Source organism: Thalassophryne amazonica, chromosome 10 (genome assembly GCF_902500255.1).
Source record: "Thalassophryne amazonica chromosome 10, fThaAma1.1, whole genome shotgun sequence".
NCBI lineage: Eukaryota > Metazoa > Chordata > Actinopteri > Batrachoidiformes > Batrachoididae > Thalassophryne > Thalassophryne amazonica.
This window is the reverse complement of record NC_047112.1, coordinates 79,512,524-79,531,539: the sequence shown is the minus strand read 5'-3', so window position 1 is coordinate 79,531,539 and position 19,016 is coordinate 79,512,524. Positions and strand designations below refer to the sequence as shown.

Below are 19,016 nucleotides of genomic sequence, written 5' to 3'. Positions count from 1 at the left end.
TTTATGGAAATAATTAAAAACAAATCATCATGAAAACATTGTGAAGCCACATGGGCAATAGCAGAGTAATTTTCTATCCAAATTAAGATCTATGAATCTCATCCTAATTACAATTTACCAGCATACAGTCTTCACAAATCCATGTTACCTGATTTTGTGAATTTTATTTTAACACTATTGTTAAAACACAGCCAGCCTTGGCTGCAAGGCCAATGCATTGAAAGAAAATATTTGCAGAAAGAAATTGTAGAAATTTGCCATAAGATTAGTCTAATTCTCATTCTATTCTATCGAGTGAAAAGCATAAAAACTCAATTTGAATAGTGTCTATTTCCCTATCGCCTCTTAACAAGCACTTTTCTTGTGGTGGTGATGATGACACCATTATCAGAGCTGGTATTGACTCCATTTGGATCCACTCAGGAATTATTTGTATTAAACACAATTCAGGAGACCTGTGGGAAATAAAAAGAAGCTCAGATCTGCTTGGAATCAATAATTTGGTCACATTTTGTCTCAAGACCAGGGTTGAATAGTGCAGTCAGTATCAGCTATGAAAACTGATCAACATTTCTGTCTGCAGTGAGAAAACAATCGACATTCCAATGGATAGGTCACATTTTAGGTTGAAACATTTTGTGTTTTTGTGTTGCAGTTATGTGAGAGTATGGATGGGTGTTTGTATGCAGTGGATGTTTTGCTTTTGGCCAGCAGATGGTAAGCGGAGGATGAAAACTACATTGCCTGATGTCATAAAACCATATACGCTTTTCTGGTCTTGCTATTGTTTTTTTCATTTCATCTCTTTCAAGGTTTGAGTCACTCATGTTATTATTAGCAACTTGCTCAGGTCATTTGTATTTGTGACAGACAGAGATTTTCTTATTTTGGACAGATTTTACTTAAAAATTCATGAGGAATTTCAATTATGTTATGCACTGTCACAAAGTTCCATTTTTATTGACAGTACCCTAATGGCATTTAGAGTTACAATGTTCTTTACCTTCATATAACTGTTGTTTTCCTCCTTTTTGCTACACTGGTTCAGAGGTGGGCATCGCAAACATGAGGTTGGCCACAGGATGGTCCACTACTGGTGGGCTGTCTCCGAGATATGGAGGTCATCCAATGAATGGGGATGGAGGATGGATTAAGAGGTGTTGCACAAATGAGGGTCTCAACTGCTTCAGTTCATGTCACTGTGGTGAATGCTGCTCCTGTAATTTATCAAAATGACATTGTAAATGACACTGCTAACAGAGCTGACTACACCAACACTGACACTGCTAACACGCTGCTAACGGAGCTGACTACGCTGACGCTGCTAACACGCTGCTAACGGAGCTAACAGTGCCAACACTGACACTGCTAACACGCTACTAACGGAGCTAACAACGCCAACACTGACACTGCTAACACGCTGCTAACGGAGCTGACTACGCCGACGCTGCTAACAAAGCTAACAACGCCAACACTGACACTGCTAACGGAGCTGACTACGCCGATGCTGCTAACACGCTGCTAACGGAGCTAACAATGCTAATGCAGCTAACAGAGTTAAGGGAACTGATCTCATAATGCCACCAAAGAAAGTTAACTCTGGTGTTGAGGAGGAGTTGGAGGAGATCAGGAAATCTCTTAACTTCATGTCGGATGAAATGAGTAAAGTCTCTAAACAACAAGGTATGCTACATGATTTGATGGGTGAAATAAAACAACTGAAGAACCTGATAAAGGAGAAAGATAAGAAAATAGACAGCTTGGAAAGTCAAATTGAGGATCTTGAACAATATATTAGAATGGATGAGATAATCATAAATGGGTTGGAGACGCAACACCGGACCTATGCCAGAGTTACAGCAGGTGGAGGTGGAGAAGGTGAGGATGCCCCAGCAGAGGAGTTACAAACGCTGGAATAGCAACTTATAAAATTCCTCCAAACTAAGAATGTGAGTATTCAAAGCCATCATATCGCAACCTGTTATGCGTTCCCCAGAAGAGACGATAAAACAAAGCCGGCAATTATTGTTTGGTTTGTGAGCAGAAGGACCAAGATTGATGTACTGAAGCAGGCAAAGAAGTTAAAGGGGACAGGTGTGTATTTAAATGAGCACTTGACAAGAAAGAATGCTGAAATTGCCAGACATGCACGCATTATGAGAAAACAAAACAAGATACAAGCAACGTGGACGAGAAATTGCAAAGTAATGATCCGTTTGAATGGTACACCTGAAGAAGCAAAAGCTGTGATGATAAGAGAACTCAAAGACTTAGAACAATACAAATAAAACTGAAACGATCATGGCTGTTAATGAGGAGTCTACATTTTTGGTGGAAATGTGCGAAGACTGGAGATTATGGATAATCAATTGTGGACAAATGTTTGGCCTTATGGCTTTAACAGACAATGAAAACAACAAAATAAATAAATGACAAGTATGGATATGGATTATACTTTTCCATTCCGAGATATTGAAGATGAAGATTTTTTCTGTAGTGGGAATGACTGTCACGGTGGGCCCTCATCAAAATGTGTTGAAGAAATGAACTTTAAAACCTTTGACTATGTACATCACAAGATGTATGATCCTGAAAGTAATTTTGACTCAGATCATTTTTTTTTTGTAATATTAACAACAATAATACTTGTGAGTATTACACAGATGATCAGTTTAATAATAATATTAAAATGGAAAATGCATTATCAGTTATACATTTTAATAGTAGAAGTCTCTATAAAAACATTTCCAAAATTAAAGAATATTTGAGCAAACTAAAAAAGTTTAATATAATTGCAATATCAGAAACTTGGCTTAATGATGAAAAAGTTATTGATATGGGACTGGATGGGTATGAATTATTTATAAAGAACAGGGTGAATAAAAAAGGGGGAGGTGTTGCCTTATATGTAGATAAAGCTTTGAGATGCAGCCAGATTGAATGTATGTCAAGTACTATAGATAACATACTGGAATGTATAACAATTGAAATTCATGTAAAACAAGCTAATAATATTATATTAAGTTGTATCTATAGAACACCAGGATCATGTCTTGACACATTCAATGAAAAACTTGCTGCCATATTGAACCATTCTGATAAGAAAGTGAAAATAATCTGTGGTGATTTTAATATAGATTTGTTAAATCCGAATGGACATCAAAAAACAACAGACTTTATCCATACAATGTACAGTAACTGTCTTTTCCCTGTAATTATAAAACCAAGTAGAATAACACTGGATACAGCTACATTGATAGACAATGTATTTACAAATAAAATTGACTCTGAAATAGTTGGTGGAGTTCACATAAATGATATAAGTGATCATCTTCCCATTTTTGCAATTTTTCAAAATTATTTTGGGACTCAAACTAAATTAAGGACTTCTACATTTAAAATGATAAGAAATAGAACATCAGGAGCTATGGCTGCCTTCAAGGTGGAACTTGGGGAACAAGGCTGGACTGAGGTTTTTGTTAATGAAAACCCTAATAATGCATATAATGCATTTTTGTCAACTTTAATTTCATTATATGAGAAACATTGTCCCGTAGTGAAAATTACTAGAAAGCACCAGTGTTTAAATTAACCATGGATTACAAAGGGAATAGAGGATGCATGTAAAAAAAAAACAATTTATATAAGAGATTCATAAAATATCGGACAAAAGATGCTGAAACAAAATATAAGTTATATAAAAATAAATTAGTAAATATTATAAGAATGAGTAAGAAAGAATATTATCATACATTACTGGAACAGAACAGGAGTAACACACAAGAAACATGGAAAGTATTAAATACTATAATTAGAAAGGATTCCAAAAGGAAGGAGTATCCAGAGTATTTTATAGCAGATAAAGATATTAAGATTGATAATATTAAATAAATAGTAAATTAATTTAATGAGTTTTTTGTACATGTTGGTTATAACCTTGCAAAAGAAATTCCAGAGTCAAGAATTAATTATGAAAGAGATAAACATATTATCAAAAACTCTTCCTCTATGTTTATTAATGCTGTAAATGATAGAGAAATACTTGACATTGTGAAAACATTTAAGAATAAAAGTCTACAGATTGTTTTGATTTTGACATGTTATTAGTTAAAAGTATTATAGAGTATATAGTGCAACCATTCACATACATTTGCAATTTGTCTTTTCGAACTGGTATTTTTCCGAAAATAGCAAAAGTTATCCCTATTTATAAAAATGGGGAAATATACAAATTGACCAATTATAGACCTATATCATTACTTCCACAATTCTCAAAAATTTTAGAAAAATTATTTGTTCATAGACTTGATAAATATATTGATAAACATAATTTTTTAAGTGATAACCAGTATGGCTTTAGAGCAAAAAGGTCCACTTCAATGGCAGTGATGGGATTCCTGGAAGGCATTTCTACTGCAATGGATAATAAGGAATATACTGTTGGTGTTTTAATAGATTTAAAAAAGGCATTTGATACTATTGATCATAACATAGTGATGAATAAACTGGAGAGATATGGTATAAGAGGGTTAGCATACACATGGATGAAAAGTTATTTAGATGACAGATATCAATATGTGCAACTAAATAATGTAAAATCAAATCAGTTGAAGGTTACTTGTGGGGTCCCTCAAGGGTTGGTGTTGGGTCCTAAATTATTCATATTATATATCAATGATATGTATAATGTTTTCAATCTATTAAAGTGTGTTTTATTTGCTGATGACACCACTCTTTACTGTTCTGGTAAAAACCTAGAACTAGCTTCTGACTACAGCGGAAAAGGAATTAAATATATTAAAAAACTGGTTTGACATTAATAAGTTATCTTTGAATTTGAACAAAACAAAGTTTATTGTTTTTGCCACTCGACAAATTAAAAACCCGGTTGCAATCAGGGTTAATAATATTGAAATTGAACGAGTGTAGGAAAATAAGTTTCTTGGAGTGACAATCGATCATAAGCTTTGTTGGAAACCTCATATAAACAATGTAAAATCTAAAATGTCAAAAACTATTGCTATACTTTATAAAGTAAAGGATGTCCTTAACAAAAAGTCAATATACATACTTTATTGTTCATTACTACTTCCATATATTACTTATTGTCTTGGGATATGGGGTAACACATATAAAACTAGCACTCTTCCTATTTTTAGGATGCAAAAAAAAGCTATAAGAATTATTAATGGATCAAATTATAGGGAATCAACTAACGCTTTGTTTATTGACAGTAATGCCCTCAAATTTTATGATTTTGTGGAATTTAAAATGGCACAGATAATGTATAATGTACACAATAATTTACTTTGCCGCAATATTCAGAAGCTGTTTGAAATCAGAGAGAGTCAATATGATTTGAAGGGAACAAGTATTTACCAGAAATTTAAGCTACGAACAAATATAAAGCAAAGATGTGTTTCTGTAAGAGGTGTTAATTTATGGAATACCTGTGACAGTGAATTAAAAAGGTGTACTTCATTTTCATTATTTAAAAACATGTTTAAAACTAAAATATTACAGAACTATATAAATCAAGTATGAAGAATGATAATGTAATTAATGTAACTTTTGGTTGTATTATTATGAAATTGTATTTATTTATATATTATTTTTTCTAAAGTGCTTCAGGTTTTTGTTTTTTTTTTTGCTCTTATATTTCATATTGTTGAATTTGTTTTTGTAAAAAGGTTAGGCATAATAAGCTTGAGCTTCAGCCTATACCTTTTTGATTAGCGTCATCCCTTTTTGAAATGTTTTTTGTTGAATATGTGTGTGTATGTATATATGTAATTGTATTTCATTTGGGGGGTTGAATGCTAATCAAATAAAAAGTTTTCATCATCATCATCACTCACTACCGTTAAGTTGCAGGCCCATTCCCTAACCAGAAAACCTCTCTCTTCTCTCACCTGAGCCTACTATCTAAACATCAGTGTGCCACCTTTAAAAGCAGATGACTCTTAAAGGCCATGAGAGATGCTAATTAATTGTTTGTTTTTTTCACTGTTATACCCAAAACACACCCATGATTTATTAACTGACCAAATGGACTGGAAAACAACTCAGTATCCTTATATTTTAAAGGGTTTTCTGTCTGTTTGTGTAAATAACTCCTTTGTCATATATTCAGCAGAATTAAGCCTTTGCATTTGTGACATAGTGTGACAGCATTCTTCTCTGACCTGCGCACAATTAAACCCTGCTGCACCGCATTCAGTTTCATTACTGCAGTATGCTGAAGAAGGACAGTGATGCCAAGTTGGCTAAAAGCTTTGTTCCAATGCTCCTCAGCATGCTCCTGCAGGTGATCCACCTGCTGCTACTGCTGTGCCTGATGTTTGGGAGCCGCGTGGAGCCACACATCTGGCTCTCTCTGTCTCCTCCTCCTCTCTGAGCCACTGCATGGCACAGAGGTCAACTAAGCAATCACAAACTTCTTCTGCTGTGGATTAATCTAGATGTTTAGGAGCAAACTGGAGCGATCTGAATTGTTCAGCAACTGGTAGGATGTGTGTGTGTGTGTGTGTGTGTGTGTGTGTGTGTGTGTGTGTGTGTGTGTGTGTGTGTGTGTGTGTGTGTGTGTGTGTGTGTGTGTGTGTGTGGGGCAACAATTCAACTCATTCATAATGTGATAGAACATAACTATGCGCAACAGCGCGGAACATTATTCTTGACTGTGTGTAATGGTTCCTGATAATTTGCCAGCAACACGTGCCATTAATCGTAACGCCTGGTAACAGGTTGCAGCAGTTCCTGAGGAGACCTGACGCCTCTTCCTCAAATCATCACATTTGTGATCAGCGGCCAAGAATGTATACTTTGTGGCATTCTTGACTTGTCACCATTATATGTAGATGAAGCGTTACCAAAATGACTGCATTTCTTGACCACTTTTCCAACTAGTGGATGCTCAAGGGCTTTTGCAATGATGCCTTACATTTACTTCCCCAGCCAAGGCCAGTACCTGTTTTACAGTTAGGTGGACTAAGACAATAGAGTCAATGTGCAGGTAGAATGAGTAGGACTCAAACTCAGGTCTACATGTTGGCAGGCCAGCTCCTTATCCACTGAAACACCTGCTCTACTACTTCTGTTGTGTGGCAATATCTACTATGGTATGATGCCCATCTAGAATGTTCCCTGAGCATTTTCCAGTATGCCAGTCCTGCAGTGCTGAGGACTCCAGCAACAGGAGAAGGTCAAGGGGATACCCACCTGTCACCTGGCTGTGGTGGAAAGATGGCTGCTATATTTTCCAGATTGCATGAAACACTAGCGTATGAGTCACTGCTCAAAAACTGGTTATGGAGAATAAAATAACATATTTAAGTCATACTGGTTGAGAAATCACATTTATTTTTGAAATACAGTGCTACTGTTTCATGCAAAAAGAAGAAAAATGCACTCTGTTTACTTATAATGCAAACATGGTGTTAGAAACTCCTCCACTTAAATACTTAAATGCCTCCAGTTGTCCTTGCCTCAAGTTGAGGAGTTTAAGTATCTTGGGGTCTTGTTCATGAGAGAGGGATGGATGGAGCGTGAGATCGACAGACGGATCGGTGCAGCATCTGCAGTGATGCGGTTGCTGTATCGGACTGTCGTGGTGAAGAGAGAGCTGAGCAGGGGGGCAAAGCTCTCGATTTACCGATCGATCTACGTTCCGACCCTCACCTATGGTCATGAGATTTGGCTCATGACCGAAAGAACAAGATTGCGATTACAAGCGGTTGAGATGAGTTTCCTCTGCAGGGTGGCTGGGCACTCCCTTAGAGATAGGGTGAGAAACTCGGTCACTTGGGAGGAGCTCGGAGTCAAGCCGCTGCTCCTCCACATCGAAAGGAGCCAGCTGAGGTGGCTTTGGCATCTTTTTCGGATGCCCCCCGGACGCCTCGCTGGAGAGGTGTTCCGAGCTCATCCCATAGGGAGGAGGCCCCGGGGAAGACCCAGGACATGCTGGAGGGACTACGTTTCGCAGCTGGCTAGGGAACGCCTCAGGGTGAGGTGTGTGTGGATCAGGAGGTCTGGGCGGCTTTGCTTGAGCTGCTGCCCCCGTGACCCGACCTCAGATGAAGTGGAAGAAAATGGATGGATGGATGGATGGTGTTAGAAAGCACAAGAAAATAGATTCATTTATGTCATTGTACACTGCACAAGGAACTCAAATAAAGTGTTTATTTTAGGCACTGGAAATATAAAAATATTGGCAAGGAGCTTAACGTGCACATATAACTCATGAAATGTAAATAAAATTTTCAAAAATTACATTTTGAAGACTTTTATAATTAGTCTTTTCTCTCATCTTGGATCATGGGCTACCTCACAGAATGACTACAGTATGTGAGGGCTAGGGACTGTGTCTCTGACATGGTCATCTGTAGCACACAGGCCTGGCAATGAACAGTCTTGACTCCCTTTCTCTTCACCCTCTATACCACAGACTTCATGTACAACTCTGTCAGCTGTCACCTGCAAAAGTTGTCTGATGGCTCTGCAAGTGTCAGCCTGATCACTAACGAGGATGATAGAGAGTACAGAGGGGTGACCCAAGATTTTGTGGATTAGTGTCAGTGGACCTGCCTCCACATTAGTAAAGGGAAACCAAAGAGCTGGTGGTGGATATCCACAGGCACAGGCACTCTCCACTGTCACCGGTGAAGATCCATGGAACATGGAATGAATATTCAGATAGTGGACTCTTTCAAGTACCTGGGCGTTCACCTAAACAATAAACTAGACTGGTCAAACAGAATCTACCCGCTGAGGTGACTCAGGTTCTTTGAAGTGCAAGGGACACTCCCGATGACCTTCTTTGACTCTGTAGTGGCATTAGCCATTTTTTACAGTGTGGTCTGCTGGGACAGCAGTATCACAAGTGTTGAGAGGAGGAGACTTGACAAAGTGATTAGGAAGGCCAGCTCTGTCCTGAGAAGTCTCCTGGACTCAGTGTAGGAGGTGGGAGAAAGGAGGATGATGGCTAAGCTGTAATCCCTGCTGGAGTACGCCTCCCACCCCAATGTGTGACACCCTGGCTGCACTAGAAAGTTCCTTCAGTGATAGGCTACTCCAACACAGTGCATGAAAGTGCAGTATCATAGGTCCTTCCTTCCTGCTGCTGTGAGACTCCACAATCAGTGATGTTCCCAGTAGACCACTCAAATCACTCAATCATTAATATCATTATAGTAACAATTTTTTCAGCCATTTGCAATAATAGTACTATACAATCTGTGCAATAATACTTGTACACTTGTGTACATCACTTGAACACTTGTGTAGTATTACAAAACATTATTTCTGATTGTATATAGTATAATCTGTTCTACTGTATATATTGTTATTCGACACAGAACTTGACTTCTGTTTTTGATAATTATTTTTCTTCGACCTTATTTTTGCATACTTGCACTGTTTTGTAACAGTCTCTGTGCTGCTGTTACATTGTAAATTTCCCAATCATTGAACTATTAAAGGATTATCATATCTTAGCCTATCCATCATTGTTGTTGTGGCTTCAGCTGTCCCACAAAGTGCAAACAAGTTGAGTGCTGAGTACGATGACGTTTATCTTCATTCAACAGTGTGATATTTCAGTTTGAGAACATGGTTTGTTAATTTTACTAATTGTGCTGTAGCCAGGACATTCTCCTCATTCAGATCATCTTGTTTTATGGCAACTGGCATCCAGCTTAATACTGCCACTTTCTGCTCTGGAATGTGGATCAGGCAGTGTTTCATTCAGATCACTATATAGGAACAGCTTGTCATGCATATATAACATATTTTTGATATATAAGTTGCTTTGAAATATAAGTCACGCGACCATCCAAACAAGGAAAAATACAAAAAAAGTGTGTTTTTTGGAGGCAGGAATATCTGCTTGGGTCATTGTCAAACAGGGCAGCTCCACTGTATGGTGGCAACGCATTTACAGACCTGATCTGACCTGCTATTGAATATATACACACACACACACACATTTTGTGGGCTGTAAGTGAGCTGCTGTGCACAAAGCTTTGCATTAACACAGTGATTATTTTCTTTTTATTTACCACTGTATTGCTTTTTTCCGAATCAGAGCATCTCATTGGTAAATAGTCTATTTTACAGAATACGCCTGCCATATTGCCTCCTTGCTTTGTTCCAAAACAAATCCCATAATCCTTTCAAAGGTCAACCCTCTCTTTTCTCTGTACTCCAGTATTCAGCAATCGCCATGTATTCATTTGTTTGATCCCAATGGAAGTAATGGAACAATATGATGGATAAAAGAGGACGAGGAGATGGAGAAGGAAAAAGATCATGTTTCACTCCATCTCGCTGAAGCGCTAAAATGTTCTCTCTCTTTGTCTCAGTTCATCTGAATTCAGTTGAATTATTCATAGGCAACATAAGTATTTTCAAAACAACAATCATTTTATATTTGCACTGTACTGACATAACTAGTTTGAAAATGTGTATTTTTACTCAGTCTTCAATCATCAGCAGTAAACACATGTCACTGATTCACCCGCAAACTACATACAAGTGCACTGACCTATGCTTAATCACATACATCCACTGACATTAATAGCCTGTTTGCTTAACGATTCCCTTATGGGTTATTGTTTAATTCACATTACACTGGAGTTGCAGGCGGTTGGCTATGGCTCCAACCACTTGTCATGTTGAAAACACATTTGTTTTTGTCTCTCGCATGTTCAGCTGAGTTAATGAGATTAGCTGCACAATCAATGGGAACGAGTTTGAAGATTTACCCAGACTGATAACAAATGTGCGTAAATGAAGTACTTTTATGCATTTTTATGGTTTCATGAGGCCTTTTGTGAATTCAGAAATGTACACCAATCTCAAAACGTGCTCCTGTGATATAAACCAAACACACCCTGTCTTCTTCTGTGGTGTTAAGGTTAGGGTTAATGGCAGCCAACGTCCTCACTGTTGCATTACTGCCACCTTCTGCATCAGTCCATTATAGCAGTACGAAATCCTCTCGAGTCCAGTGTCTATCAAGTATTTAAAAAGCCAACATTTCCTCACCCAACTTTAATTTAATCTTTATTAACCAGGTTTGTCCCATTGAGATCAAGATCTCTTTTTCAAGGGAGACCTGGACAATTATAAAGTTTGCAGTTCACCTAACGTGCTGATCCTATGTCTAAAATACTTCCAACAGAAACTTTGTTCATGGCTGTTTGCCTAAATTCTGAGAGAAGCTCTTGCTTTTCTCTGGAATATGTATTACAATACATGAGGACATCCCTTATCACCAAAGCGATGTACGAAATAACATCTTGCTGACTCCTGGATGAATCTGTCCCAGAGATCTAGGATCCAATGAGCATGTACAGATTTTATTTATTACCAGAGATCAAGGATCCAGTGACCAATTTCACATTTATTTACAATACAATAAAATGCAGCTGACATAGAAATCCTGTAAGGTCTACTTTTTGTGCACAGAAGATTCACAAAAGGCATTGATAAGGGAATCGATAAAGAATCGGATCATGCACGTTCCCGGTGCGGGGGTTCATGTGCATGACTGTCTTTTGAGCAGGAACACAGTGTGAAGTACACCACATCATGCCGCTAATGTGGAATAAATACAAAATAAAAACCAGCTGGTACCTGTGGAACCACATCACTGCAATACAAATATGATCCGTCTGTTCCTCTGTAGATGACCCATGGTCACAGACATACAGTCATAAAATGACATGAATGAGAAGAGTTTGATCTTCTCATGTCCACATCTGCTGGTGCGTGTCCAGCCAACCCGCTCGTCTGTCCTGCCCAAAATCCATGTCTTGTGGACGGCACGCCACGACTGACACAGCGTCATATGGAACAGAGCTCATGTGGGTGACTTGAAAGTCAGATCAGCCGCTGCGTGTTCTGATCTGACGGTCTGTTTCAACCTGGGAGTAACCTGTCAATGGGCTGCAGCGAGGGAGTGCCTGCACGCTGCAGCCCACAGCATATATCGCCACAGTGATATATGTTTTCATTTATGTCCACGTGATGACAGCAAACAGACACATGCGTGTCACAGTTGGCAGTTCTTAGTCCATGTCTGTCCAAACACAGTACGTGTTGTTCAGCTGGGATGTCCAGAATGATGGTCAGACCTACTGTCAGTTCAGCGCACACACCGAAGCCACATTCATGGGGAACTTAGACAAATTTCACTGCTAGCACACTATAGGTTGTCTGCAGACTGTTGTTGTGCCAAGAGTGTGAATGGCCACACCTTTTCTAAGTGCCATGCGAGCGGTGTTAGATGTTTGTGCATCAGCTGGAATTTGGTCGACACCTGCCACTAGAGGGATTGATGGGTTCACACAGTGCACACTGTCTTTCAGCCACTGGTGTATGCAAATAGTTGTAGCAACAGGTGTACGAGGCATTTGAGGCAGGGACAATTTTACATATTTTACACATGATTCCCACTCCATGTGCACTTCGTGCGCACTTCAACCAAGGTTTGCATTATGTGTGAAGGGGCCCTAAGGGATCATCTAAGAAGTTGGTGCTCCAGTATTTCAGTGAGTGAAATGTTAGAGTTGTTTCAATTGTATGTTAGCGCTGCTACCACTAATTATGAGGTTTCAGTACCTTTGTGATGTTGACACTACCGATGGTGCCACATTTGCTGAGGAGATATGCCCGACATAGTTTTTATTACCTGCACTAAAACTACCCAATATGAAAACTTCTGCTCAGTCTGAAAAATAAATGCATTAACCACACACCTGAACCAAAGTTAGCTTGTCAGCCTTAGCTTGCTTGTATCTGTGAGATATGGTGCGTATGTGGGCTTCATTCATGTTGCTTGTATCACATTGGTCTTGCCCTCACGCCACGTCATTCCCAAGTTTTGATTTGGGTGTGAGTTATATTTTTACTTTCACTTTTATTTATTTCTTCAGTTCTATGATTTTTAAAATCAATATCTAAAGAACGTTCACTATTAAAATACAAGGTTTATTGTTCCTTAGACACAGGGTATAAAGTTTGGAAAGTCGCTCAGTTTTCATGTTAATCCATTGTGATTTCAGTTTTATCCAAAATAATTATGTATTGTTTCTAGCAATAATCAAGGAGCCTTTACTTACAGTTTTATGATTTATATGTTCTCATCATATGGTTACACAGATGTGATAATTCATGCTACGAGTTATGGGAATCATTTTAATTTTGAAAACAAATACGTCAGTGCACGTTTAATATTAGTCCTTTTGGGTGTGACATTATTTTAATAGAGTTTGATATGCTCATGGCATATGAAGATAATATAAGTTTGGGTTGGAATTTAAGGAAAGGAAGCCTTTAGTCCATAGTTTTTGGTTATAATTTGAGAACGGCTGTTTGTCTGTAAGAGTGCAGGTATTTGATCCAGTCTCCACAGAAATCTTTCTAATTTTGATCATTTTAACTTGCTTCCAACTTCATTAGCTCATGGTGTTCTTCCCTCTTAAACTTTGAAATTTTACTCACTTTCTTGCCCAGCTGAAATATAAGAAATATCTAGTTTTTCTACTGTACTATCTTAACTCAGTTTATAAATTTTTAATGCATTCAGCTGAGTAATAGTGTTTGAAACTTCTTAACTGAATTCTCCATTTTTTCTTCTTCACTCCCAAGTGGACTAATATTTTGTTCGGCATCAACTGCAGAGGATCCTTGTAAGTGCTTCTGTGGAAGCTGGGCCTGAACCTGTGACTGTGACTCTTGCTTTAGTATGGCAGTGATGAAGTCAGTCTGCCCAAGCAATGTACTGTGCTGGCTGGAATTCCACCAGGAGACTCCACAAAGCCTCTGGTAGTCTTCTGACCTCTGCCACGAGACTTCCAAAGTAGGCTGATCTTTTCCTTCACCTGCTGTAAAATGATGCAAAAGGTATTCTGATTTTGTCAGCCCTTTTTATTCCTCTTAATTCTCTTAAGAAAGCACAGTTTACTTCTCAAGTGGTAATTCTCTTCTGTTTTCTTATGAAATCTCTCATCTTTCCGCGAGTTATGGCTTCAGTATGATATGAAATATTGTTTGGTTTTCTTTGTATGAAATGACTGAACAGGTCTCCCCAGTTCATATTTCTCTGAGGTGTGTGCTTCCCCTTGTTTTGTCATGCCTATATGTATTTTCCTCCTATATGAACAATTATGAATCCTACTGTATTTGCAGATTTGGGTATCTTTTGAGTTTCATCCATTCTGACGCTGATTACATTTCTGCTTTTCAGTTCTGGTTCTTATCAATTGGCCATATTCACTTCAAAATGGAAAAAAAAAGTTGAATGCTTCAATAACACACAAAAATATTGTTCTTCTGTTAAATGTTACCTGGACATTCAAAAATACAAGCCTGTGTACCAGCCATTCCCAAACTTGGCTGATTTTGAAATCTCAATCACACATTTGAACCGGAGAATATTCCTGACTTTGATCACCACCTCTCCAATTATATTACTCCATTATATTATTACTCCATATTATTCCATTTTCTGAGACTCAGCTCTTCATTATTTGGATGTCTTTTGAACAATTGGTTGTTGTAAATGATGAACTCTATATATGTAGAGTTCGGTTTGGCCCATTGGTGCTGGTGTTTATCCCTGGATTCTGTGGACTGAGGTGGATGAGAGTGTTTTATATTTTGGATTTTATGCATTTCTGTTGTTTTGCTTAGATAATGGGCACGGTGGACGCCTGACAGCAACATTTTGGTCTGTATGTGTGAAAATTCTGTGTTGTGCTTTGTTTTGTTTATTTTATTATTAGTAGTATGGTCAAAGCAGATGGTCACCCCCTTGTGTCAGACCTGTTCGAGTTTTCTTCCTGTGATCAAGCAAAATTAATACCAAAATTTAAATGCCTGAAGGAGTTTTTTTTTTTTTTTTTTCCCCATTACCACTGTAACTAATGTTGTTGTGTAAGCTTAGACCTTAGTCTTGTTAAGTGCGTTGGAGCAAAGTATGTTGTAATTGAATGCATTTGAAATAAATTGTTCAGAAGAATTACATTTGGCACCTGTTGGGGGAATCCAAGGACAAGTAGTAGCTTTAAAGCATAAGCATACCTGAAGACACATTTTTCAAAGAAAATTCAGAATTCTTACATTTGATTTGAAGGAAACTCCATCCTGTTTACTCAACATTGTGTTATGCAAACTCTACCTGTGCAGAAAATACTGAACAGTAGTTCATTCATTTTGTTACCTGCTTACTCCACTCAAGCATCATGGATTGATGGGGGGGCTTGCTGGAGCCTATCCCAGCAGTCACAGGGCGTGAGGCAAGTTACACCCTGGACGAGATGCCAGGCTGTTGCATGGCCACATTCACATGCACACCTATATCTAATTTAGAGTCACCAATTCACCTTTGGAAGTGGGAGGAAGTCCAAGGACCCGAAGGGCACCTATGTAAACAACATGCATAAAGGACCATGTGGGGCGCGATCCCACGATCTTCTTGCTGTGAGGCAACAGTGCTAACCACTATTCCACTGTGCTGCCCCAATAAATAGAAATGAATTTCAGAAAGGATCCGTTACTTTAGGAAAATGTCAGTTGGTTGTTGTGATACCTGTACCCACTATGGTCGGGTTGGCAAATTATAGGGCTTGTTATTTTTATTTATTTTTTTTTGTTATTTTAATTACTCTTTTTATACATGTCATATTGTAAAGCATCATTCAGTGGTTTTATGATGGTGCTTCAAAACATTTGTTGGGGATAACGGATGCCCTCCATGCTGTTGTACAGCCATGCAAACGGCAGTGCCAACTGCATGATAACGACAGGATGATGGAAAATAAAAAGGGCGCAGCATAGTCACTGCACACTCACTGCTTGATTTACATATGTAAAATTAATTTGCAGCAGATTACCTCCTGCTGATGCTCATTAAAGAAGCACCCATTAATATCAACGATTTAATCATCAATATTAGTACATATAATTATTATTAATTCTGTTTCCCCCGTCATGACGTGACAGCGCTGCAGGCCCTTCATTACTTGTGTTTACACCGGAATCTATCTTCATTATACACACACCTTCTATTAATCAACTCTCTCTTCCTCCCTCATGTTCTCTCTTTTCTCACTCACTCGCAGCATGTGGCTGTCATTTAAAATATAAGTGTCTCCAGTGATTACTTTTTAGAATGCAAATGAGCTCACGCTGTCTCTCTTCATCTTGGTGTCCTTTAATTAGCATATGGCTTTAAATTAAACATATAGTGCAGAGCACCTATTTCCTCTTGGTCGCTGGGGAGTTGTATTTTGGGTGTATATACAGATTAGGTGTAAAATGCAGATGTGATACGACATACTGGTGCATATTACAGATATGATGTCTTTTAAAAGGTTTCATGATTTTTTTTTTTTTTGTTTTAGTAAGTTCCATAGGCTTCTCCCTTAATATTTTTTAAACTCGGTCGCCACAGCAGATCAGAAGTGGATTTGCTTGTTGAGTTGGCATGTTTTTTGACGGATGCCCTCCCTGATGCAACTCCACCTTACATAGAGAATTGCCAGGGGTGGCCATGAACCTTCTGCTCTGGAATGAAGCACACGTGGCTGCCACCACAGTACATAGTAAATGTGTATGTACATATGCCATAAACAAGACCCCCCCCCCCCCCACCACCACCATGGAGAGCTATCACAGAAATAATTAATTTTGAAAATTTAACCCTGAAGTGCATGTTTAAAAGATTAAAGCAAAGATTATATAATGTTGTAATATGTTTTGCTAGATATTGATCTCATGCTGAATTCATAACCCACTCCAGTCATCATGTAGAATTCATACTTCTCACTTCACCAATCTTGTCATGTGTTTGGTTGCATTTCTTTTTTCTTATTTGCTTGTTTGCTAGCAGGATATCAAAGAAAGTGCAGGACTAACAGAATGAAAAAAAAGTCATTTGTCCCTCAGGCCATTAGACTGTCCATCTCCTCATTCAGGGGGAGGAGGAGTAACAGGAAGACAGAGGTCAGGAATGAGAGGAACAGTAATAGCCAGTAAACCAGCGCTGATCAAAGTGTCTGGAATTTATATTGTGTATTTATATCTCCAAACTGTTTTGCTTTTTATGCCCCGTGCAGCACTTGCGCCGTGAGGCGGGTCTTATAGCATCCGCATTGTCCATCCGTCCATCTGTCTGTCCGTCCGTCTGTCCGGCCGCAATTCATTCCCTGCAACGTACCTCGGCACCTATTGCTCACAAAAACTTCGCATGGGTTCAAAGGCTGGTGACCTTTAACTACTTTTCAAGGTCACCAGTGGTCACAACTGTCAAATCCTTTGCCTCAACGTAGATTTGCACCTATTGCTCGTTGAAACTTCATATTTGGTGGGTGCATGCCTTGGAGGAGTACTTCACATGGGTTCGAAGGCCAGTGACCTTGACCTACTTTTGAAGGTCACCAATGGCCACAACTGTCATATTGTTTGTCACAACGTAGCTCGGCACCTTTTGCTCACAGAAACGTCATATTTGGTGGGAACATGCCTTGGAGGAGTACTTCACATTGGTTCGAAGGTTGGTGGCCTTGACCTACTTTCCAAGGTCACCAATGGTCACAAGTGTCAAATCCTTTGCCTGAAATTTGTTTGCTGCAATGTACCTCGGCACCTATTGCTTGCAAAAACTTCAAATGTAGTGGGTATGTGCCTTGGATGAGTACTTCGCATGGGTTTGAAGGCCGGTGACCTTGACCTACTTTTAAAAAATTACCAATAGCTGCATTTGTTCGAAGGCTACTGACTTTTTATGGTCACTGTTGGCCACATCCTCTAAATAAATATAATGTCAAGCTCCAATTTTTCCACTGTGTATCCCAGTTTACATCAAACACATGAGGGTTCAACCAAATACCTACCCCACACATGTACATATTGCTGCACTTTACATGGAAAATAGTACTGCGCGTGGGGCATTTTGTGATGAATGTCTCTAGTTTACTTTCACTTTTGATACTTTGTGTGCTTCTTACCCTGTGTGCTGCTATACAATGGTGCAGGAACCTCAATTTCCCTGAGGGAGTATTCCCAAGGGATCACTAAAGTTCTATCTAATCTAAAAAAGACACAAATAGATGAAATTGAAATTCAGATGAAAATTAAGGCCTCAGTTTCAAAACAAGTAATTCAAGTTTTTACAAAAGTAATATTTATACATGTTCAGTCTCCTTTTGACATTCATGTTATCTGTACATTGGCTAAACAACAGGCCCGTCTGCAGATAACTTCACCAACTGATGACCTGTAGGTATTTTGTTTCTTGATAAATCATGTTATATTTGGGTCCAGGCATTGGTGATGCACATGATCACATTCTCCACACTACATGACTGCCCTGGGGAGAAAACAGTTTATCCCCACCACCTGGAAGTAGCCATTTATCTGCCACAGCAAGATGATAATTTGTTGTCTGCTTGACCTTTTTCAGTCCAATTGTTGAGGTAATTAATACTGATGCACCATCACACTGGATCATGCCCAGACAAGCGCACCACATGAACAACATGCTGTAGCTTCTGTTGCCTCACCATACATAACCTCCCGAATCTCACAAACGTGAGATGAGAGACCAAAGAGAAGACTTATTACTCTTGGGCACATGATAAAGGAATCATTTATTTTGCACAAACTGACAGAGTGAAGAAGAATAAAGTCCTATACAGGCATTGAGGCCCATTGGTGCTGGTGTTTATCCCTGGATTGTGTGGACTGAAACGGATGAGTGTTTTATATTTTGGATTTTATGCACTTCTGTTGTTTTGCTTAGATATTGGGCACGGTGGCTTAGTGGTTAGCACTGTTGCATCACAGCAAGAAAGTCATGGTTTCGCCTCCCACCTGGCCCTTTCTGTGTGTACTTTGCATATTCTCCTCATGTTTGCATGCATTCCCTCTTGGTGATCCACCTTCCTTCAACTTCCAAAGACATCCAGGTTAGGTGAATTGGTGACTCCAAATAGAACGTAGGTGTGGACATG

The 19,016-nt window shown here is 38.8% G+C and overlaps 1 protein-coding gene and 1 long non-coding RNA gene across 4 annotated transcripts in view; both read left to right on the top strand.

The window, feature by feature from the left end:
• nlgn1 (neuroligin 1) overlaps positions 1–19,016 on the top strand; it is a 991,517-nt gene that overhangs the window by 528,929 nt on the left and 443,572 nt on the right. The window lies entirely within an intron of this gene.
• LOC117519042 lies at positions 4,470–17,516 on the top strand. Its single transcript, XR_004563147.1, has 3 exons — positions 4,470–4,606; positions 13,763–13,765; positions 17,502–17,516. It is a non-coding gene; the product is annotated as an uncharacterized LOC117519042 (long non-coding RNA).